The sequence below is a fragment of the Engystomops pustulosus genome, chromosome 5, assembly GCF_040894005.1.
Source record: "Engystomops pustulosus chromosome 5, aEngPut4.maternal, whole genome shotgun sequence".
Taxonomy (NCBI): domain Eukaryota; kingdom Metazoa; phylum Chordata; class Amphibia; order Anura; family Leptodactylidae; genus Engystomops; species Engystomops pustulosus.
In genome coordinates, this window is record NC_092415.1 from 144,204,510 (window position 1) to 144,229,376 (window position 24,867).

At 44.9% G+C, this 24,867-nt stretch overlaps 1 protein-coding gene across 3 annotated transcripts in view; it reads right to left on the reverse strand.

The window, feature by feature from the left end:
- The window catches only part of GPR141 (G protein-coupled receptor 141), a 49,913-nt gene that overhangs the window by 17,438 nt on the left and 7,608 nt on the right, over positions 1–24,867 (reverse strand). For 2 of the 3 annotated variants that reach the window (XM_072153295.1, XM_072153296.1), the window contains exon 2: positions 8,435–8,508. The gene's annotated coding sequence lies outside the window, so the exon portion shown is untranslated. Of the gene's footprint in view, positions 1–8,434; positions 8,509–10,736; positions 11,092–24,867 lie in introns of those variants that run through there. The other variant, XM_072153297.1, reaches the window with a different exon arrangement.

Here is a 24,867-nt window from a genome sequence, read left to right on the forward strand (position 1 = left end):
TATGATATATGTGGGGGCACAGTGTGGTCAGATGTGGTGTGAGGGGTATATATTATATATGTGGGGGCACAGTGTGGTCAGTTGTGGTGTGAGGGATACTACTACTATATGGTTACTATGTGCTGGTAGATACTGGTCTGCGTGTGTAGGTTATTATGTAGTATTGCAGTATTATCCAGTCATTATGTAGTGGTGATAATCAGGATGCAGAGGTCGCACTAACATTTTTCCAGAAGGGTAAAAATACTCCTCTCACCATTTTTGAGGAGTATTTTTACCCGAGGAGGAGTATGAAGATTTCGGTAATACACAGCGTACACAAAACGACACTCGCACAGCGCACACGACACGACACTCACACAGCGCACACGACACGACACTCACACAGCGCACACGACACGACACTCACACAGCGCACACGACACTCACACAGCGCACACTACACGACACTCACACAGCGCACACGACACGACACGCACACACTACACTCACACAGCACACACTACACTCACACAGCACACACACAACACTACACAGCACTCACACAACACTACACTACACTCACACAACACTACACTCACACAGCGCACACTACACTCACAAAGCGCACACTACACTCACACAGCGCACACTACACTCACACAGCGCACACTACACTCACACAGCGCACACACAGCACACACACAGCACACACACAGCGCACACACAGCACACACACAGCACACACACAGCGCACACTACACTCACACAGCGCACACTACACTCACACAGCGCACACTACACTCACACAGCGCACACTACACTCACACAGCACACACACAGCACACACACAGCACACACACAGCACACACACAGCGCACACTACACTCACACAGCGCACACTACACTCACACAGCGCACACTACACTCACACAGCGCACACTACACTCACACAGCGCACACTACACTCACACAGCGCACACTACACTCACACAGCGCACACTACACTCACACAGCGCACACTACACTCACACAGCGCACACTACACTCACACAGCGCACACTACACTCACACAGCGCACACGACACTCACACAGCGCACACGACACTCACACAGCGCACACGACACTCACACAGCGCACACGACACGACACTCGCACAGCGCACACGACACGACACTCGCACAGCGCACACGACACGACACTCGCACAGCGCACACGACACGACACTCGCACAGCGCACACGACACGACACTCACACAGCGCACACACAACACTACACTCACACAGCACACACACAGCACTAAACTACACACACAGCACACACTACACTCACACAGCACACACTACACTCACACAGCACACACTACACTCACACAGCACACACACAACACTACACAGCACACACACAACACTACACTCACACAACACTACACTCACACAGCGCACACTACACTCACACAGCGCACACTACACTCACACAGCACACACTACACTCACACAGCGCACACTAAACTCACACAGCGCACACACAGCACACACACAGCGCACACTACACTCACACAGCGCACACTACACTCACACAGCGCACACTACACTCACACAGCGCACACTACACTCACACAGCGCACACTACACTCACACAGCGCACACACAACACTACACTCACACAGCACACACACAACACTACACTCACACAGCACACACACAACACTACACTCACACAGCGCACACACAACACTACACTCACACAGCGCACACACAACACTACACTACACTCACACAGCACACACTACACTCACACAGCGCACACACAACACTACACTCACACAGCGCACACACAACACTACACTCACACAGCGCACACACAACACTACACTCACACAGCGCACACACAACACTACACTCACACAGCGCACACACAACACTACACTCACACAGCGCACACACAACACTACACTCACACAGCACACACACAACACTACACTCACACAGCACACACACAACACTACACTACACTCACACAGCACACACTACACTCACACAGCACACACTACACTCACACAGCGCACACACAACACTACACTCACACAGCGCGCACACAACACTACACTCACACAGCGCACACACAACACTACACTACACAGCACACACACAACACTACACAGCACACACAACACTACACTACACTCACACAGCGCACACTACACTCACACAGCGCACACTACACTCACACAGCGCACACTACACTCACACAGCGCACACTACACTCACACAGCGCACACTACACTCACACAGCGCACACTACACTCACTACACACTACACTCACTACTCACTACACACACAACACTACACTCACACAGCACACACTACACTCACACAGCACACACTACACTCACACAGCACACTCACACACTCACCTGGCCTTAAGTCCCGTCGGGATCACATAAATGCAGGCAGCTGCGGGCAGGTAGGGAGATGCAGCAGGACAGGGAGCAGCAGCCCCGCTGTCCACAGGTCTCCCGGGGCCTGCGCTCCCGCTCCCGAGCGCTGATGACACAGATCACTGTGTCACGTGTCCCGCTGAGCGGCCTGGCGCGCGCTGTGATCGCGCTACAGACATTTACCTCTTTTGCAGCGCGTGCCGGGCCGCTCAGCCTGCGCGCTACAGGGAATAATTGCCAAGCGTAACTTTACGCGTCTATGACGCGTGGTGAGGCATTAATGCGACCTCTGTCAGGATGTAATGTTATTATTTGGGCTTGTACAGAGGTGTCACTAGTGATATTGTCCTGTGCTGGTTGGTGTTTGTATTATAACAATATGGCGGTAAAGATCAACAGTAAATGGAGTTTATATGTGGTAAATTATTGGTAATACTGGTCATGTTGTGGTAATCCTGTGGGTCAGTTTCGAGGTATCCTTTGCAAATAGTAGCGCTATTGTTTGGAATTTTGGTCTTATGGTACTTTTATTTGGTAACAGTATTGTGGTATCATTATTCGGTAATAATATGGCGGGCGTATTTTTTAGTTTGTCATGGACCAAAATTGGAAATGGTCTAGTAAAGGTAGGAATTTATCTAGAACTAAAGATACCATTGTTTCTAATATCTCTAGAGCTTTGAAGCTTCATTTTGGATTATTTTGCAGTGGTAATGGTAGCCATGTGGTGGTATTATTCAGTCATGATGCAGTGGTAGTGGTGTTGTGGTATTAGTCAGTCATGATGCAGTGGTAGTGGTAGCAGTGTGGTGGTATTATTCAGGCATGATGCAGTGGTAGTGGTGTTGTGGTATTAGTCAGTCATGATGCAGGGGTAGTGGTATCTGTGTGGTGGTATTATTCAGGCATGATGCAGGGGTAGTGGTAGCTGTGGGGAGGTATTAGTCAGTCATGATGCAGTGGTAGTGGTGTTGTGGTATTAGTCAGTCATGATGCAGGGGTAGTGGTATCTGTGTGGTGGTATTATTCAGGCATGATGCAGGGGTAGTGGTAGCTGTGGGGAGGTATTAGTCAGTCATGATGCAGGGGTAGTGGTATCTGTGCGGTGGTATTATTCAGGCATGATGCAGGGGTAGTGGTAGCTGTGGGGAGGTATTAGTCAGTCATGTTGCAGTGGTAGCGGTAGCTGTGAGGTGGTATTATTCAGGCATGATGCAGGGGTAGTGGTATCTGTGTGGTGGTATTATTCAGGCATGATGCAGGGGTAGTGGTAGCTGTGTGGTGGTATTATTCAGGCATGATGCAGGGGTAGTGGTATCTGTGTGGTGGTATTATTCAGGCATGATGCAGGGGTAGTGGTAGCTGTGGGGAGGTATTAGTCAGTCATGATGCAGTGGTAGCGGTAGCTGTGAGGTGGTATTATTCAGGCATGATGCAGGGGTAGTGGTAGCTGTGGGGTGGCATTAGTCAGACATGATGCAGTGGTAGCGGTAGCTGTGAGGTGGTATTATTCAGGCATGATGCAGGGGGAGTGGTAGCTGTGGGGTGGTATTAGTCAGTCATGATGCAGTGGTAGCGGTGTGGTAGTATTATTCAGTCATGATGCAGGGGTAATGGTAGTGGTGGTATTATTCAGTCATGATGCAGCGTGATGCATCTGAAAAAACGTGGCTCGTGTTCCGTTCACAGGTTGCTGCTCAAACTGCATCACAATCAGATGTCAGGTGGTTTTAGGTGCAGTTTTTGTAAATGTAACAGACAAAAGACAAGTGAATTTCATTTTGAACAGGAAACACGTTCAGTAAATGTGTTTCCCCTGTTAAAATAAGAAGCTGCTTCTTAACCTGCTCAAAATTCATTGCAATGTAGTTTGAGATGTAACAGGTAAATTCTGCCTCAGGGCGGATTCCCACGAGGCGTTTTTAAAATGAACCAAAACGCAAGTGCTAGGGGGTTTGCCCAAAAAGTATGTTTGTTTACAAAGATACACGGTGGGATATTGGTGCGTTTTTATATGTTTACCATTCATTTAAATGCTGTGAAATTATTTTTTCCTTTATTGCTGGAAGTTTAAGGGCCTGTGGACCCTGCCTAAATAGATTGCTAAGAGGGAACCCTGCCTGAATGGTTTTTGGCCATATATTATATATGTGGGGGGCACAGTGTGGTGTGAAAAGGTATATATGATATATGTCGAGGCACAGTGTGGTCAGGTGTGGTGTGAGCAGTATATATGTGGGGATACAGTGTGGACAGTTGTTGTGTGAGGGGTATATAGGTGGGGGCACAGTGTGGACAGTTGTGGTGTGAGGGGTATTTATGATATATGTGGGGCACAGTGTGGTCAGTTGTGGTGTGAGGGGTATTTATGATATATGTGGGGGCACATAGTGGTCAGTTGTGGTGTGAGGGGTATATATGATATATGTGCGAGCACAGTGTGGTCAGTTGTGGTGTGAGGGGTATTTATGATATATGTGGGGGCACATAGTGGTCAGTTGTGGTGTGAGGGGTATATATGATATATGTGGTGGGCACAGTGTGGTCAGTTGTGGTGTGAGGGGTGTATATGATATATGTGGGGGCACAGTGTGATCAGTTGTGGTATGAGGGGTATATTTGATATATGTGGGGTACAGTGTGGTCAGTTGTGGTATGAGGGGTATATATGATATATGTGGTGGGTACAGTGTGGTTAGTTGTGGTGTAAGGGGTATATATGATATATGTGGGGTACAGTGTGGTGTAACCAGGAGGGCCTGCGGCCTCTGTGCAGGGCTGGTATCTACTACTATATGGTGGTAAATACTGGTCTGTATGTGTAGGTTATCATTTAGTATTGTAGTATTATTCAGTCATTATGAAGTGGTAATAATCCTGATGTAATGTTATAATTTGGGCCTGGGCCTGAGGTGTCATTAGTGATATTGTCCTGTGCTTGGTGGTGTTTGTATAATAACAATATGGCGGTAAAGATCATCAGTAAATGGAGTTTATATGTGGTAAATTGTTGGTAATACTGGTCTGTGTATAGAGGCTTGTGCTCATTATCAGGATGTTGGTATTATCTTTATGTTGTGGTGATGCTGTGTGTCGCAGTTTGGAGGGATCATTTGGATATTGTAGCGCTATTGTTTGGAATACTGGTCTTGTGGTACTTTTAATTGGTAATGGTATTGTGGTATCATTACTTGGTAATAGTATGGCGGGAGTATTTTTTTTAGAGCTTGGGCTGATATTTGAAACCGGATAATTATGTGGTATCTTTTTTTCACATATATTGTTGTGGAAGGGGGCCCCACGCTGGTTGCCGAGCTGGGGGGCCCCATCCTGAAAGAGGTGCTCCATACCGCTGGGACCCTTAATCTGGCCCTGACTGCAATGCTGCCATATGTTCACCTTTTTATTCCTACGTAGGTGTATTAAAGTGTAGGTTTTCTTTGTGATGTAGAAGATAACTGTATGATGCCGAGCTTCAGTGCTCTGTGTCTCCCCTGCCTTGCTCTTCACTAGATCTCTGTACAAGCAGCAACACTGATTTTGTGTCCTGATTGGCTGAGTGGTTTGTGCATGTTCATGTGAATGCCCTGAGTGATTGCTATTGCCCATAGTTGATGTCACTACCAGGAATCCCACCCACTTCAGGAAAAGCTTAGAGCAGTGATGGCGAACCTTTTAAAGCCTGAGTGCCCAAACTTCAACCAAAAGCTACTTATTTATTGCAAAGTGCCAGCGCAGCAATTTAAGCAGTAATTTATTTCTCTTTGTTCATTGACAACTTTCAATTCTTCAGCCTCCCAAGGACACCAACCCAGTTGAAAGGAGGAGGGCAAATTCATCTATCATAGTAGGAAGGTTTTGCAGGCAGATTCTTTGAGTTCTGTCTGGTGAACTTCATTCTGGGGTTTTGCAGGCAGAAAGGGCTCAGAGTGCCGCCTCTGGCACCCATGCCATAGGTTTGCCATTCCTGGCTTAGAGTGTGTTACAGATAACCTCATATATCTATTAGCCCTATATCTCAGGACAAGAAGCCAGAAGCAGGTATCTTTGGAATTGTTTTCAAAGTCTCTTTCCTGCTAAGCTTTACAGTTATGCTTTAAGCAAATCAGTGGCTTCAGCTGTTTTACTAACTAGCAATAGTAGCTATCAATAGTTGCAGAACCAGAGGATTATCTAGGGGTTGAGCATAGAGAAGGAGCATACAGCATAGGGAAAAGTGGGCCCCTAACCCAGGTGTACCAATATTCCACAATACAGGCACCATATAGTGGTATATACTGGTTCTCCACAGCCCTTCTTATTACCGTATTTTCTGGACTATAAGACACACTTTTTAGCAAGAAAAAATCTTGCTAAAAAGTCTCTGCGTCTTATAGTCCGGAGGTCAGGAGGATCCAGCGCTGCCAGACCCTCCTGACCGCTGTAAGGCAGATCGGGTGATGCTCTGATATAGAGCTGCACCCGATCTGCCAGAGAGGAGAGGCTCCGTACTACTCTTACCTCTCCCCGATGTCCTACTGGTACAGGACCTGTGGTGACTGATCACATGATTCTTACATCACTGCAGGTCTCATACTGCCATGCTGCCCTGGGACAGGGTAAGAAGAAGGGGAATGGAGGAAGTATGTGTGTGTATGTATATGTGTGTGTGTGTGTGTATAGGTGATCTGAGTGTGTGTGTATAGGTGAGCTGAGTGAGTGTGTATAGGTGAGCTGAGTGAGTGTGTATAGGTGAGCTGAGTGAGTGTGTATAGGTGAGCTGAGTGAGTGTGTATAGGTGAACTGTGTGTGTGTGTGTATAGGTGAGCTGTGTGTGTGTGTATAGGTGAGCTGTGTGTGTGTGTATAGGTGAACTGTGTGTGTGTGTATAGGTGAGCTGTGTGTGTGTGTGTGTGTGTGTATAGGTGAGCTGTGTGTGTGTGTGTATAGGTGAGCTGTGTGTGTGTGTATAGGTGAACTGTGTGTGTGTGTGTATAGGTGAGCTGTGTGTGTGTGTGTGTGTGTGTGTAGGTGAGCTGTGTGTGTGTGTGTAGATGAGCTGTGTGTGTGTGTGTGTGTATATAGGTGAGCTGTGTGTGTGTGTGTGTATAGGTGAGCTGTGTGTGTGTGTGTGTGTGTGTGTATAGGTGAGCTGTGTGTGTGTGTGTGTATAGGTAAGCTGTGTGTGTGTGTGTGTAGGTAAGCTGTGTGTGTGTGTGTGTAGGTAAGCTGTGTGTGTGTGTGTAGGTAAGCTGTGTGTGTGTGTGTATAGGTGAGCTGTGTGTGTGTATAGGTGAGCTGTGTGTGTGTGTGTGTATAGGTAAGCTGTGTGTGTGTGTGTGTGTGTGTGTGTATAGGTAAGCTGTGTGTGTGTGTATAGGTGAGCTGAGTGTGTATGTGGATGGATAATGCAGAGTTGAGTGTGTAAATGTATGTCTGTGTGTGCTGTGCTTTAGTGCGACCAACAGGGATATTTTAATGATATAAAATGTATTTTTCCTTTTTTTGGAAGCCTAAATCTGGGGTGCGTCCTATAGTAAGAAGCGTCTTATAGTCCGAAAAATACGGTAATAATCACAGAATATAAAAATGTAGTAACTTACAGGAGACATCTCTGTACTTATACACATTTCTTGTCTCTTCCGTTTAACCAGTTTAACTCTGACTCCTAACAGCAGCATCAGGATAGGGTTAGTAGTACTGAGCTGTGCATATATATACAGGAAAGGACTAGTAGTACTGAGTTGGGTCCATATATACAGAATAGGAGTAGTGATGAGCTTTCCCCATATATACAGGATAGGAGTAGTAGTATACACACGCAGGATAGGAGTAGTAGTACTATGGTGCATCCATATATACAGGGTATGACTAGAAGTACTCTGTTGTGTCCACATGCATAAAGGATAGTAGTAGTAATGCTGTGCTATTATCTGGTGTAGTAGAGTTGGAGTATTAGGCAAAGAATTAAAAAGAAGGACAGAAGCAGCAAACACACAGTCAGGCACACACACACAGAATACACATACTTACCTCACTCATGTGCTTTGTCTCCCGTCAGGAGTGCTGCAGGAACAGGACCTGTTGATGATTCATTCTCACAAGTCCTGAAAGGTGAATAGTAATACATGTGAGTCAGGAATCAGCACTCATGTATTAGAATAAGGACTAGGGAAGTGCTAGTCCCCGTAATCAACTTTACCTGGTGGACCGGAGACATCGCTCCCTCTGCCCACACTGTAGTTAGGCTTCTGCACTGAACACATGCTTGGGAGCCTACCATATCTGTTTTATGATTCATGGCTCTACATTCATGCTCTCAGAAGTATTTTTTTTTAAATACATTTTGACTTTCTGTAAGTAGGGGATTTAAACACAGGAAGCAATATGCTTTAACTAACTACAAATGTCTATGTAAATTGTGGTAATAAAATATATATTTTTTATAGAATTAATAATAATGATTAATGATAATCTGTTTTCAGGTGTAATTTTTACTCACTTTAAGACTGACATGACAAGCTTCTAGTTGTTCTTGGTTTGAGATAGCTAATTGCATGGGTTTGTTCGCACCCTGTCCTGCTCTCTTCTTATAACTGTTGCTAGCAATTTTCATGTGTTTGCATATATTTGATGAGAGGGAAATGAGAACGGTCACAATATGAGGGTGAAGATGAGAGGGGACCACAATATGAGGTGGAGATGAGGGCCACAATATGAGGGGGACCATAGTATGAGGGAAAGATGAGGGGCCACAATTTGAGGAGGAGATGAGAGGTAACAATATGAGGGGGAGATGAGGGGCCACAATATGAGGGGGACCATAGTATGAGGGAAAGATGAGGGGCCACAATTTGAGGAGGAGATGAGAGGCAACAATATGAGGGGGAGATGAGGGGCCACAATTTGAGGGGGTAAAAGAGGTGCCTCAATATGAGAAAGAGAGGAGAGGCCACAATATTAAGGGGGACTGGTGTATTTTATTAAGATGACATATGTAATGCAGGATCCCAAATCCATGTTCACATGATTTGCTTGAATTGTGTTTTAAAATGCATTTCAAGTGCATCTGGAGTATCTCCTCTCCAAACATAAAGGGGGAGATTTATCAAGCTGTCTGAAAGTCAGGATATTTCTAGTTGCCCATGGCAACCAATCACAGCTCCCCTTTAAAATATTCATGAGCACTAGTAAAATGAAAGCTGAGCTGTGATTGGTTTCCATGGGCAACTAGAAATATTCTGACTTTCAGACAGCTTGATAAATCTGCCCCAAAGTGTTTTTTTTCAACATGGTAAAATCCTTTTTTGCAAGTGTTTAGCTGTAAAACTTCTACGTTCATGGAAGAGATACTCCACATACATTTGAAATGTATTTTAAAACGCAATTCAATTACTCCTTGTGAACATGGTCTTAGGCTGCATCCACATGCATCCACATCGCAAACATTATGGGAAATTGCTACTTAAAATACATCTGCATTTTTACCATTATTAATTCTGTTGTGTTTTGTGACACATTTGCAGTGCGTTTCAAAACACAACGACTTAAGGTGGGTAGGCTGTACACTGGAATAACCTAAATCTTTGCTAACCAGATTGGTGACAGACTTCAAGTATGGGATTTTCCTATATACCTGTTTGACAAACACTTCCTCTTCTTTAGTGATCACAAACTGAACATAAATAACACAGCCTCTACCTTGGATAGTAAGAGATGGTCACAGCTCAGCACTTCTCCTCCCTGCACAGTGAGCTATGTCCACAACACTCTCCAATAGAAGTCAATGAATATTTGGACGCCAGTTTCCTATGTGCCTTTCACTTCTGTAAATGTAGCTATTTAAATTTAATATCTTTGAGCCAAATGCTTGTTAGCATATTCCTATGCAAGTAAATTGGATACATTTTCTACCAGACCAGCTTGTCTACCTGATACACAGAAAGCTATGCTATCAGCTGATATCCATCTAATGATCGGTCCATTTCTCCTCATACACCCAAACTGGTTGACCACAATTGCATGATAGATGCTCATAGATGATGCACATGCACGCTGGAGCAAAAACTGATGGACACACATGGTCAGATTTCAATCCACTGGAAGCAAACATAGAAGCTTTCTATAGAAGGACAGTAAGCAGATCTAGAAAATAGAGGAATTGATACAGAAAGTGACATGGAAAACTGTATAATTTTTCATCATGCAACAATTACATTAAAGGGGTATTCCCATGAAGCCAAGTTTCTTATATGTACTCAGGATAACAAAATAACGCATTCTCTAATTTACTGTTATTAACAAAAAAACAGCATTTCACAGATATAATTCCAACCTGTCTCTATCAGTGCACGTGTTCACAATTTCAGTTGCCCCTAGACACAACCCTGTAACTTGTGACTTTAGGGTCGGGCTGCCATCTTGGATTTCTGTGTCAGGCCGTGCTTGCTGAATTTCCATGTCTTTCTGCTCTGAGCCTGTAGCAGAGAGGAGCTGCAAACTACAAACTACAAGGAGATAAGTGATCCAGGGGAAGGGGGAAGCAGGCACATATCTGTGAGAACAGAGACATAGCAGGCTAAAAGTGTAAAAGTCTGTCGTGCCTCTGTGTAATAGGCATCTCATGCATCCGTCATCTGTCTCATCTCTCTATCTATGTGTCAGTGTGTAGTACAATGTCAGAAGCCAGATGAAAGTGTATATACACCTGTACCCTGATTATTGTACCACATTGTCACCCCACAGAACAAGAGGGATCATAATGTATCTTCTTAGAGAGTCCACACTCACACCCTGGAATTTTGCCAGCCTAGGGATTGATAGGAGCTAATACAGCAATACAACTGAGTGACATTATAAAAGGGGTTAAAATGATCTTTATTGTGTTAACATCACTATGGGATTGAGATGTGAGAATTTTCTTATGGGGGAAAATGAGAATGAAATGAGAATACCCCTTTAAGGCTATTGTATCTGTAGACAATGAAAACTGGCAACTAAAATATGCAGCAGTCATTCCACAGTCATTCTCTTAATAAACAAAACAAGATAAAATTACAGTTTTTGGTGCTTTTTTTTGGTACAGGCAGGGGCTGGTGCTCAATCTTTGCAGTACAAATGTTGAATTGCACTGCAGATTTTTCACACAGTGGCCCACATTTATTACAGTTTTTGCACCTGTTTTCTGTCTGACATGCAAACTGCTTCAACATATATTTATAAAGTGTCTGCGCCTGGTATGTGTTGTGGCTGCCTTGTGTCCGACAAGACAGAAATAATGTGCACCTAAAGGGGAGTGTTAGTGCTTAGTCGGCACATAGTGCCGTTTGCACTAGTTTTAATAAATGTGGGACAGTGTTTGAATTGCATTTGGATAAATCCCATTCACAATGCTGTTACTATATTTACATGGAATATGCAATGTGTGCCAATGGTTTTGTAACTGTCTTATTAGTTGTAATATAATAGCATGTTAAAGTACATCTACCACCAGGATGAAGGATTGTGAACCAAGCACACTGACATACTGGTGTGTGCCCCCTCTGGCAGGATCTGCTCTTCTTTTAGCTTCTTATGCCCTAGTTTCTAAGAAAAAAGGTTTTTAAAATTATACAAATGAGCCTGAGGGGCTCCATGCTGCATTAACATCTATGGAGCCTGGTGCCCCTCAGCCTCATTTACATGATTTTAAGAGGCCTTTAAAAAAAAAAAAAAAAAACAGATTGTAAACCAGTATGTCAGTGTGCTTGGTTTACAATCCTTCAACCTTGGGGTAGATGTCCTTTAACCCCTACACACACCTGGACGTTATAGTATGTCCCTGCGCGAGTGTTAACCCCTTACACGCTATGGTCAAGCATGATCGCACCATGTACGGGTCTTCCCCCTATTAAAACCTTTAAAAAATGAGCCTCATAACATTCTAGTAAAATATGTGGAATCTCAAAACAACATGCCAACATAAAGCAGATATTTGGGAAATGTAAGTTATGAATTTATTTTATCCACATCAAAAGTAGAGAATTTAGAACTTTGAAAATAAAGAATTTTTCCAAATTTTTGGCAAATTGTCATTTTTTTCATAACTAAACACAAAAGATATCATCCAAATTTAAACTTATTTGAAGTACAATGCGTCATGAGAAAACAATCTCAAAATTTCTTGGATATCTCATAGCGTTCCAAAGCTATAAGCACTTATAATGACACAGGGCAGTTTTGAAAAATAGGTCCGCTTCCTAAAGGCCAAAAGGGGTTAAACTCTAAAAGAAGTCACATCTTATATGGGCTCATGTACCAAAGCAACACCCACTGATTTTAGGACCATTGTTCAAACCCCAAAATTTTGGTAATTTTTTTTTTGTGTGTGCCCATGCTGAAAACCTTTAACAAGCAGCATTAAAGAGTTACTGGCACACATGCTTTAGAAGATCACCAATTATGGAGAAACAGACATTGCAGCCACCACATTCAGTGTTCATATGTATAAAATGATGGACATTGTCCATTCTTTAGTGTGTCAGGTCTGATGTCGGGGCCCCCTGATCCTGCAGGCCCAATAAGAAGCTGCTATAGCTGCTACCACTGTAGATACACCCTGTGTGACATCAGCATTAGCAGGGGTATTGATAATTGTTTTGATATATTGGAAATGCTAATGTAATGATACTGTTCATGAAGGTATATGTACCTATTTTGTATTTTGTATTGAATTCTTTTTTTAAAATTTTTTAAAAAAAAAGCATTAGCAGGGGTAGGATTCAAATTGTTAACAAACTTATTCAATCTTTTTCTATATTTCATCAAAAAACTATTTCATTTAGTCTGCTTTATAGTGTTCTAGTCTAGAGCTTAAAAAGATAATTTAGCTAGCTATGAATAATACAGGAGGATACAGCCCTGATCATATGTAGTAACATAACAATAATGGACATCACTTCTGACATTCCTCTGTATACAGTATACTATTGTATACTGTATACTATGAGAGGGAAATGAGAACGGTCACAATATGAGGGTGAAGATGAGAGGGGACCACAATATGAGGTGGAGATGAGGGCCACAATATGAGGGGGACCATAGTATGAGGGAAAGATGAGGGGCCACAATTTGAGGAGGAGATGAGAGGTAACAATATGAGGGGGAGATGAGGGGCCACAATATGAGGGGGACCATAGTATGAGGGAAAGATGAGGGGCCACAATTTGAGGAGGAGATGAGAGGCAACAATATGAGGGGGAGATGAGGGGCCACAATTTGAGGGGGTAAAAGAGGTGCCTCAATATGAGAAAGAGAGGAGAGGCCACAATATTAAGGGGGACTGGTGTATTTTATTAAGATGACATATGTAATGCAGGATCCCAAATCCATGTTCACATGATTTGCTTGAATTGTGTTTTAAAATGCATTTCAAGTGCATCTGGAGTATCTCCTCTCCAAACATAAAGGGGGAGATTTATCAAGCTGTCTGAAAGTCAGGATATTTCTAGTTGCCCATGGCAACCAATCACAGCTCCCCTTTAAAATATTCATGAGCACTAGTAAAATGAAAGCTGAGCTGTGATTGGTTTCCATGGGCAACTAGAAATATTCTGACTTTCAGACAGCTTGATAAATCTGCCCCAAAGTGTTTTTTTTCAACATGGTAAAATCCTTTTTTGCAAGTGTTTAGCTGTAAAACTTCTACGTTCATGGAAGAGATACTCCACATACATTTGAAATGTATTTTAAAACGCAATTCAATTACTCCTTGTGAACATGGTCTTAGGCTGCATCCACATGCATCCACATCGCAAACATTATGGGAAATTGCTACTTAAAATACATCTGCATTTTTACCATTATTAATTCTGTTGTGTTTTGTGACACATTTGCAGTGCGTTTCAAAACACAACGACTTAAGGTGGGTAGGCTGTACACTGGAATAACCTAAATCTTTGCTAACCAGATTGGTGACAGACTTCAAGTACGGGATTTTCCTATATACCTGTTTGACAAACACTTCCTCTTCTTTAGTGATCACAAACTGAACATAAATAACACAGCCTCTACCTTGGATAGTAAGAGATGGTCACAGCTCAGCACTTCTCCTCCCTGCACAGTGAGCTATGTCCACAACACTCTCCAATAGAAGTCAATGAATATTTGGACGCCAGTTTCCTATGTGCCTTTCACTTCTGTAAATGTAGCTATTTAAATTTAATATCTGTGAGCCAAATGCTTGTTAGCATATTCCTATGCAAGTAAATTGGATACATTTTCTACCAGACCAGCTTGTCTACCTGATACACAGAAAGCTATGCTATCAGCTGATATCCATCTAATGATCGGTCCATTTCTCCTCATACACCCAAACTGGTTGACCACAATTGCATGATAGATGCTCATAGATGATGCACATGCACGCTGGAGCAAAAACTGATGGACACACATGGTCAGATTTCAATCCACTGGAAGCAAACATAGAAGCTTTCTATAGAAGGACAGTAAGCAGATCTAGAAAATAGAGGAATTGATACAGAAAGTGACATGGAAAACTGTATAATTTTTCATCATGCAACAATTACATTAAAGGGGTATTCCCATGAAGACAAGTTTCTTATATGTACTCAGGATAACAAAATAACGCATTCTCTAATTTACTGTTATTAACAAAAAAACAGCATTTCACAGATATAATTCCAACCTGTCTCTATCAGTGCACGTGTTCACAATTTCAGTTGCCCCTAGACACAACCCTGTAACTTGTGACTTTAGGGTCGGGCTGCCATCTTGGATTTCTGTGTCAGGCCGTGCTTGCTGAATTTCCATGTCTTTCTGCTCTGAGCCTGTAGCAGAGAGGAGCTGCAAACTACAAACTACAAGGAGATAAGTGATCCAGGGGACATAGCAGGCTAAAAGTGTAAAAGTCTGTCGTGCCTCTGTGTAATAGGCATCTCATGCATCCGTCATCTGTCTCATCTCTCTATCTATGTGTCAGTGTGTAGTACAATGTCAGAAGCCAGATGAAAGTGTATATACACCTGTACCCTGATTATTGTACCACATTGTCACCCCACAGAACAAGAGGGATCATAATGTATCTTCTTAGAGAGTCCACACTCACACCCTGGAATTTTGCCAGCCTAGGGATTGATAGGAGCTAATACAGCAATACAACTGAGTGACATTATAAAAGGGGTTAAAATGATCTTTATTGTGTTAACATCACTATGGGATTGAGATGTGAGAATTTTCTTATGGGGGAAAATGAGAATACCCCTTTAAGGCTATTGTATCTGTAGACAATGAAAACTGGCAACTAAAATATGCAGCAGTCATTCCACAGTCATTCTCTTAATAAACAAAACAAGATAAAATTACAGTTTTTGGTGCTTTTTTTGGTACAGGCAGGGGCTGGTGCTCAATCTTTGCAGTACAAATGTTGAATTGCACTGCAGATTTTTCACACAGTGGCCCACATTTATTACAGTTTTTGCACCTGTTTTCTGTCTGACATGCAAACTGCTTCAACATATATTTATAAAGTGTCTGCGCCTGGTATGTGTTGTGGCTGCCTTGTGTCCGACAAGACAGAAATAATGTGCACCTAAAGGGGAGTGTTAGTGCTTAGTCGGCACATAGTGCCGTTTGCACTAGTTTTAATAAATGTGGGACAGTGTTTGAATTGCATTTGGATAAATCCCATTCACAATGCTGTTACTATATTTACATGGAATATGCAATGTGTGCCAATGGTTTTGTAACTGTCTTATTAGTTGTAATATAATAGCATGTTAAAGTACATCTACCACCAGGATGAAGGATTGTGAACCAAGCACACTGACATACTGGTGTGTGCCCCCTCTGGCAGGATCTGCTCTTCTTTTAGCTTCTTATGCCCTAGTTTCTAAGAAAAAAGGTTTTTAAAATTATACAAATGAGCCTGAGGGGCTCCATGCTGCATTAACATCTATGGAGCCTGGTGCCCCTCAGCCTCATTTACATGATTTTAAGAGGCCTTTAAAAAAAAAAAAAAAAAAAAACAGATTGTAAACCAGTATGTCAGTGTGCTTGGTTTACAATCCTTCAACCTTGGGGTAGATGTCCTTTAACCCCTACACACACCTGGACGTTATAGTATGTCCCTGCGCGAGTGTTAACCCCTTACACGCTATGGTCAAGCATGATCGCACCATGTACGGGTCTTCCCCCTATTAAAACCTTTAAAAAATGAGCCTCATAACATTCTAGTAAAATATGTGGAATCTCAAAACAACATGCCAACATAAAGCAGATATTTGGGAAATGTAAGTTATGAATTTATTTTATCCACATCAAAAGTAGAGAATTTAGAACTTTGAAAATAAAGAATTTTTCCAAATTTTTGGCAAATTGTCATTTTTTTCATAACTAAACACAAAAGATATCATCCAAATTTAAACTTATTTGAAGTACAATGCGTCATGAGAAAACAATCTCAAAATTTCTTGGATATCTCATAGCGTTCCAAAGCTATAAGCACTTATAATTAGAGATGAGCGAACATACTCGTCCGAGCTTGATGCTCGATCGAGCATTAGCGTACTCGTAACTGCTCGTTGCTCGGACGAGTATTTCGCCCGCTCGAGAAAATGGCAGCTCCCGCCGTTTTGCTTTTTGGCGGCCAGAAACAGAGCCAATCACAAGCCAGGAGACTCTGCACTCCACCCAGCATGACGTGGTACCCTTACACGTAGATAGCAGTGGTTGGCTGGCCAGATCAGGTGACCCTGGGATAGACTAGCCGCTGCCCGCGCTGCTCGGATCATTCTCTGTCTGGATGCCGCTAGGGAGAGAGCTGCTGCTGCTCAGGGAAAGCGTTAGGGTGTTCTATTAGCTTACTGTTAGGCAGGAGTGATTCTTAAAGAACCCAACAGCCCTTCTTAGGGCTACAATAACGTTATAATTTTTTTTTTTTTTTATTTGCAGCTAGTACCATATTGTGAGGAATTAGCAGGGGGACTTGCTACCGTTGTGTTTAGCTCTTAGTGACACACATATCCACCTCAAACACCAAAGTGGGAAAATTTATTAGGGGTTTGAGTAGAATTAGGCACAGTCTGCCAGTTTCTTTTTATTTTACGTTTATTTTTTTCATAACTCAGCGTCATCTCATCTGGCATAGTAGTGTGCTGTAATACTTGGCTAGAAAATAGCCATAGGAGAAAACAAACGTCTTAATTACGCCTGCAGTAGCGTTATATATATTTGATTTCTGGTTGATCTGCTGGTGGCTGTACTTGCTGCAGTGCATCTACTATCAAATTGGGAGCAATTTGGAGTCAGACTTGCGACCACTGTGTTTTAGTGACGCACATATCCATCGCAAAGACCGAAGTGGGAAAATTTATTAGGGCCCGGGGTTGTATTTCAATTAGGCACAGTCTGCCAGTTTCTTTTTATTTTACGTTTATTTTTTTCATAACTCAGCGTCATCTCATCTGGCATAGTAGTGTGCTGTAATACTTGGCTAGAAAATAGCCATAGGAGAATACAAACGTCTTAATTACGCCTACAGTAGCGTTATATATATTTGATTTCTGGTTGATCTGCTGGTGGCTGTACTTGCTGCAGTGCATCTACTATCAAATTGGGAGCAATTTGGAGTCAGACTTGCGACCACTGTGTTTTAGTGACGCACATATCCATCGCAAAGACCGAAGTGGGAAAATTTATTAGGGCCCGGGGTTGTATTTCAATTAGGCACAGTCTGCCAGTTTCTTTTTATTTTACGTTTATTTTTTTCATAACTCAGCGTCATCTCATCTGGCATAGTAGTGTGCTGTAATACTTGGCTAGAAAATAGCCATAGGAGAATACAAACGTCTTAATTACGCCTACAGTAGCGTTATATATATTTGATTTCTGGTTCATCTGCTGGTGGCTGTACTTGCTGCAGTGCATCTACTATCAAATTGGGAGCAATTTGGAGTCAGACTTGCGACCACTGTGTTTTAGTGACGCACATATCCATCGCAAAGACCGAAGTGGGAAAATTTATTAGGGCCCGGGGTTGTATTTCAATTAGGCACAGTCTGCCAGTTTCTTTTTATTTTACGTTTATTTTTTTCATAACTCAGCGTCATCTCATCTGGCATAGTAGTGTGCTGTAATACTTGGCTAGAAAATAGCCATAGGAGAATACAAACGTCTTAATTACGCCTACAGTAGCGTTATATATATTTGATTTCTGGTTGATCTGCTGGTGGCTGTACTTGCTGCAGTGCATCTACTATCAAATTGGGAGCAATTTGGAGTCAGACTTGCGACCACTGTGTTTTAGTGACGCACATATCCATCGCAAAGACCGAAGTGGGAAAATTTATTAGGGCCCGGGGTTGTATTTCAACTAGGCACAGTCTGCCATTTCCTTTTTTATTTTACGTTTATTTTTTTCATAACTCAGCGTCATCTCATCTGGCATAGTAGTGTGCTGTAATACTTGGCTAGAAAATAGCCATAGGAGAATACAAACGTCTTAATTACGCCTACAGTAGCGTTATATATATTTGATTTCTGGTTGATCTGCTGGTGGCTGTACTTGCTGCAGTGCATCTACTATCAAATTGGGAGCAATTTGGAGTCAGACTTGCGACCACTGTGTTTTAGTGACGCACATATCCATCGCAAAGACCGAAGTGGGAAAATTTATTAGGGCCCGGGGTTGTATTTCAACTAGGCACAGTCTGCCATTTCCTTTTTTGTTTTACGTTTATTTTTTTCATAACTCAGCGTCATCTCATCTGGCATAGTAGTGTGCTGTAATACTTGGCTAAAAAATAGCCATAGCAATAGGATAGCATCGTTTGGTTTTAAAAACTAAAAAACACAAAAAAAAAAAAAAAAAAGTTAAAAAAAAAATACAAGTTATAACTCTCATTTTCAAAATGTTTAACCCGAGGGCTAGGGGTAGAGGACGAGGGCGGGGACGTGGGCGTCCAACTACTGCAGGGGTCAGAGGCCGTGGTCCTGGGCGGGGTGAGACACCACCTGCTTATGAGGGAGCAGGGGAACGCCGCAGAGCTACACTCCCTAGGTTCATGTCTGAAGTTACTGGGACTCGTGGTAGAGCACTGTTGAGGCCAGAACAGTGCGAACAGGTGATGTCGTGGATTGCCGACAATGCTTCGAGCAATTTGTCCACCAGTCAGTCTTCCACGCAGTCCACCCATGTCACCGAAATCGGCACTCCTCCAGCTCCTGCACCTCAGCCTCCTCCCCCCCAGTCTGCCCCCTCCCAGCAAAATTTGCCATTTGAACCGGCATACTCTGAGGAACTGTTTTCTGGACCCTTCCCACAGTCACAAACCACTTGTCCGGTTGCTGATGAGCAATTTTCTGATGCCCAGGTTTTCCACCAGTCGCAGTCTGTGGGTGATGATGACCTTGTTGACGTAGTGGAAGAAGTGTGTAAAGAGGTGTCCGACGATGAGGAGACACGGTTGTCAGACAGTGGGGAAGTTGTTGTCAGGGCAGGAAGTCCGAGGGGGGAGCAGACTGAGGGATCGGAGGATGATGAGGTGACAGACCCAAGCTGGGTTGAGAGGCCGGGTGAACACAGTGCTTCTGAGACGGAGGAGAGTCCTCGACCAGAACAGGTTGGAAGAGGCAGTGGTGGGGCCAGACGGAGAGGCAGGGCCAGAGCTGGTGCATCAGCGCCAAATGTGTCAACTAGTGAAGCTCCCGTGGCGAGGGCTCCTGCGGCGAGGGCTAGATTTTCAGAAGTCTGGAGGTTCTTTAAGGAAACACCGGATGACCGACGGACTGTGGTGTGCCACATTTGCCAAACCAGGATCAGCAGGGGTTCCACCACTACTAGCTTAACTACCACCAGTATGCGCAGGCATATGAATGCTAAACACCCCACTCAGTGGCAACAAGCGCGTTCACCTCCGGCCGTGCACACCACTGCTCCTTCCCCTATGTCAGCTGATAGTCAGCCCCCTGCCCAGGACCCTGCCACAAAAACCCCATCGTCACCTCCACGATCCTCCACAGCATCCACCAGCGTTCAGCTCTCCATACCCCAGACGCTGGAGCGGAAACGCAAATATAGTGCAACCCACCCGCACGCCCAAGCCCTTAATGTGCACATTTCCAGATTGCTAAGCCTGGAGATGCTGCCCTATAGGCTAGTAGAGACCGAGGCCTTTCGTAGCCTCATGGCGGCGGCCGCCCCTCGGTATTCGGTCCCCAGCCGCCACTACTTTTCCCGATGTGCCGTCCCAGCCCTGCACCAGCACGTGTCAGACAACATAATCCGTGCCCTGACCAACGCCGTTTCTGACAAGGTCCACCTGACCACGGACACGTGGACGAGTGCTGCCGGGCAGGGCCACTATATATCTCTGACGGCACATTGGGTTAACTTGGTGGAGGCTGGGACCGAGTGTGACCCTGCGGCTGGTCATATACTGCCGACGCCGAGGATTGCGGGGCCTACCTCGGTCCAGGTGTTTGAGGCCTACTATGCCTCCTCCTCCTCCCACCCCTCCTCCACCTCCTCCTCCGAACGACCATCCGTGGGCATGGCGCCATCAGTCGGTAGCTCTAGGCACAGCAGCAGTGCCGTCGCTAAGCGACAGCAGGCGGTGCTCAAACTGCTGAGCCTAGGCGATAAAAGGCACACCGCCCAAGAACTATTACAGGGCATCACGGCGCAGACTGATCTGTGGCTGGCACCGCTGAACCTGAAGCCAGGCATGGTTGTGTGTGACAACGGCCGTAACCTGGTGGCGGCTCTGCAACTCGGCAGACTGACACATGTGCCATGCCTGGCCCATGTGTTAAATCTGATAGTTCAGCGTTTCCTCAAGACATACCCCAATCTGTCTGATTTGCTCACGAAGGTGCGCCGCATCTGTGCGCATTTCAGGAAGTCCAGCACAGATGCTGCCACTCTCAGGGCAGCGCAGCGCCGCCTCCAACTGCCCGCTCACCGACTGTTGTGCAACGTGCCCACGAGGTGGAATTCAACACTGACCATGTTATCCAGAGTTTACCAGCAGCGCCGAGCCATTGTAGACTGCCAGATGTCAACTTCCACCAGAACTGGTAGTCAGGTCAGTCAGCTTCCTCAAGTCTACAATGAGGAGTGGACGTGGATGTCTGATATCTGTCAGGTGCTGAGTAACTTTGAGGAGTCAACACAGATGGTCAGTGGCGATGCCGCCATCATCAGCCTCACCATCCCGCTGCTTGGCCTGTTGAAAAACTCTCTGGTCAGCATGAAGTCGGAAGCTTTGCGCTCCTCACAAGAGACAGGGGAAGAAGATTCCCTTGTTGATAGCCAAAGCACCCTTAGGTCTGTTTCTCAGCGCATATCGGAGGAGGTGGAGGTGGAGGAGGATGAGGAGGAAGAGGAGGAGAATGTTGGCGAGACACAAGAGGGGACCATTGTTGAGTCCTACACTGTTGAGCGTGTATGGGCAGAAGAAGAGGAGTTGGAGGAGTTGGAGGAGGAGGAAATGGACAGTCAGGCCAGTGAGGGGAGTGAATTCTTACGCGTTGGTACTCTGGCGCATATGGCAGATTTCATGCTAGGCTGCCTATCCCGTGACCCTCGCGTTCAAAGAATTTATTCCAGCACCGATTACTGGGTGTTCACTCTCCTGGACCCACGGTACAAGCAAAATCTTTCCACTCTCATCCCTGGAGCGGAAAGGAGTGTGAGAATGCATGAATACCAGCAGGCCCTGGTGCACAAGCTGAAACAGTATTTCCCTTCTGACAGCGCTAGCGGCAGAGTGCGTAGTTCTGCGGGACAAGTAGCGAGGGAGAGTAGGCGAGCAGGCAGCTTGTCCAGCACTGGCAAGGGTACGCTTTACAAGGCTTTTGCCAGCTTTATGTCTCCCCAGCAAGACACTGTCACCTGTCCCCAGTCTCGGCAGAGTAGGGCTGATCTTTACAGAAAGATGGTGAGGGAGTACGTAGCTGACCATACCATCGTCCTAAATGATCACACAGCTCCCTACAACTACTGGGTTTCAAAGCTGGACATGTGGCACGAACTGGCGCTCTACGCCTTGGAGGTTCTTGCCTGCCCTGCCGCTAGCGTCTTGTCAGAGCGGGTTTTCAGTGCAGCTGGTGGCATCATCACCGATAAGCGTACACGCCTGTCGACTGACAGCGCTGACAGGCTGACGCTTATCAAGATGAATAAAGCATGGATTTCTCCTAATTTCAAATCTCCAGCAGGTGAAGGAAGCTCAACCTGAATAATTTATCCACTCCTCCTCCTCCTCATTTTCCTCCTTCTCCTCCTCTTTCTACAGTAAAGCAGAGGAAACTGGCTGTTTTTTGACAGGGCCCACTGGCTCTAGGTATAGTACTTTATGCATTTAATTTTTCTGGAGGGCCACCAACACGGTCCTCTGTTTTAAACAATTTTTGGGAGTGCCACATACAGGCACTCAATCTATTCCATTTTTCTGGAGGGCCACCTACCTGCTCCTCTGGTTTGAAAAATTTTTTGGACTGCCACATACAGGCACTCAATCTATTCCATTTTTCTGGAGGGCCACCTACCTGCTCCTCTGGTTTGAAAAATTTTTTGGACTGCCACATACAGGCACTATCCAAATTGAATTGTCTCCATAGCAGCCTCCACACGTTGTCTCCATTGCTACCTCCAAAAGTCGTCCATATAGCTGCCTCCATACATCGTCCCTTTATCAAACGAGGTTTGTCAGGCCGAAATTTGGGTTGTTTTCATGGATTCCACATCAAAGTTGTTAACTTTGTCGCCACCCTGCTGTGTTATCCACAAAATACACTGGCAAACTTTTACCATTTACGGATATTATTTCAGCGCTTCTTGCGCATCTGTTTACATTCCCCTCACCCGCCATATCCTAAACTTATAAGAACGCTACTACACTTGATCTTATACAAAAGGTTCTTAGAAGTGCTGTTTGGGGAGTAGCCTAGAGACAGGGGCTTGGATTGGCGAAAGCTCGCCTAGCAGCGGAGCGCCAGCTCCATGCGCATCATGCGCTTCTTGCGCATCTGTTTACATTCCCCTCACCCGCCATATCCTAAACTTATAAGAACGCTACTACACTTGATCTTATACAAAAGGTTCTTAGAAGTGCTGTTTGGGGAGTAGCCTAGAGACAGGGGCTTGGATTGGCGAAAGCTCGCCTAGCAGCGGAGCGCCAGCTCCATGCGCATCATGCGCTTCTTGCGCATCTGTTTACATTCCCCTCACCCGCCATATCCTAAACTTATAAGAACGCTACTACACTTGATCTTATACAAAAGGTTCTTAGAAGTGCTGTTTGGGGAGTAGCCTAGAGACAGGGGCTTGGATTGGCGAAAGCTCGCCTAGCAGCGGAGCGCCAGCTCCATGCGCATCATGCGCTTCTTGCGCATCTGTTTACATTCCCCTCACCCGCCATATCCCAAACTTATAAGAACGCTACTACACTTAACTTGGTGCAGGCTGGGACCGAGTCTGACCCTGGGGCTGGTCATATACTGCCGACGCAGAGGATTGCGGGGCCTACCTCGGTCCAGGTCTCAAAGGCCTACTATACCTCCAAATCCTCCCACCCCTCCTCCACCTCCTCCTCCTCCGAATTACCATCCGTGGGCATGGCGCCATCAGTCGGTAGCTCTAGGCACAGCAGCAGTGCCGTTGCTAAGCGACAGCAGGCGGTGCTCAAACTGCTGAGCCTAGGTGATAAAAGGCACACCGCCCAAGAGCTATTGCAGGGCATTCCACATCAAACTTGTTAACTTTGTCGCCACCCTGCTGTGTAAGCCACAAAATATACTGGAAAACTTTTTTCATTTACGGATATTATTTCAGCGCTTCTTGCGCAGATGTTTACATTCCCCTCACCCGCCATATCCCAAACTTATAAGAACGCTACTACACTTGATCTTATCCGAAAGGTTCTTAGAAGTGCTGTTTGGGGAGTAGCCTAGAGACAGGGGCTTGGATTGGCGAAAGCTCGCCTGGCAGCGGAGCGCCAGCTCCATGCCAAGAACCAACTAACATAGTTTTAACTGCAGTACCTTTAATCTACTACTAGTTCACTGCCTCCATACATCGTCCCCTTATCAAACGTTCAGGCAGAATTTTGGATTGTTTTCATGGCTTCCATGTTAACTTTGTCGCCACCCTGCTGTGTAATCCACAAAATATACTGGCAAACTTTTATCATGTACCAATATTATTTGAGCGCTTCTTGCTCACCTTCTTTGGTTCCTCTCTGCTACCCATTGGTTTGAAGCCTGAGTCCATTTAGGGTATGTCGCCATGCCACTCTCTAGCCTTCCGCTGCTGCCGCTGCCTCTGCATGCCGTCCCCTATAGTGTCAGGGTCAATTATTGGATGTTTTAGATGCTATCTAGCTTCATTCTGTCACTCTGTCATGGCCATGCTGTTGCCCATAATTTTGGCATAATGGTGCGATTAAGCAGCCTCAGAGGCATCCATG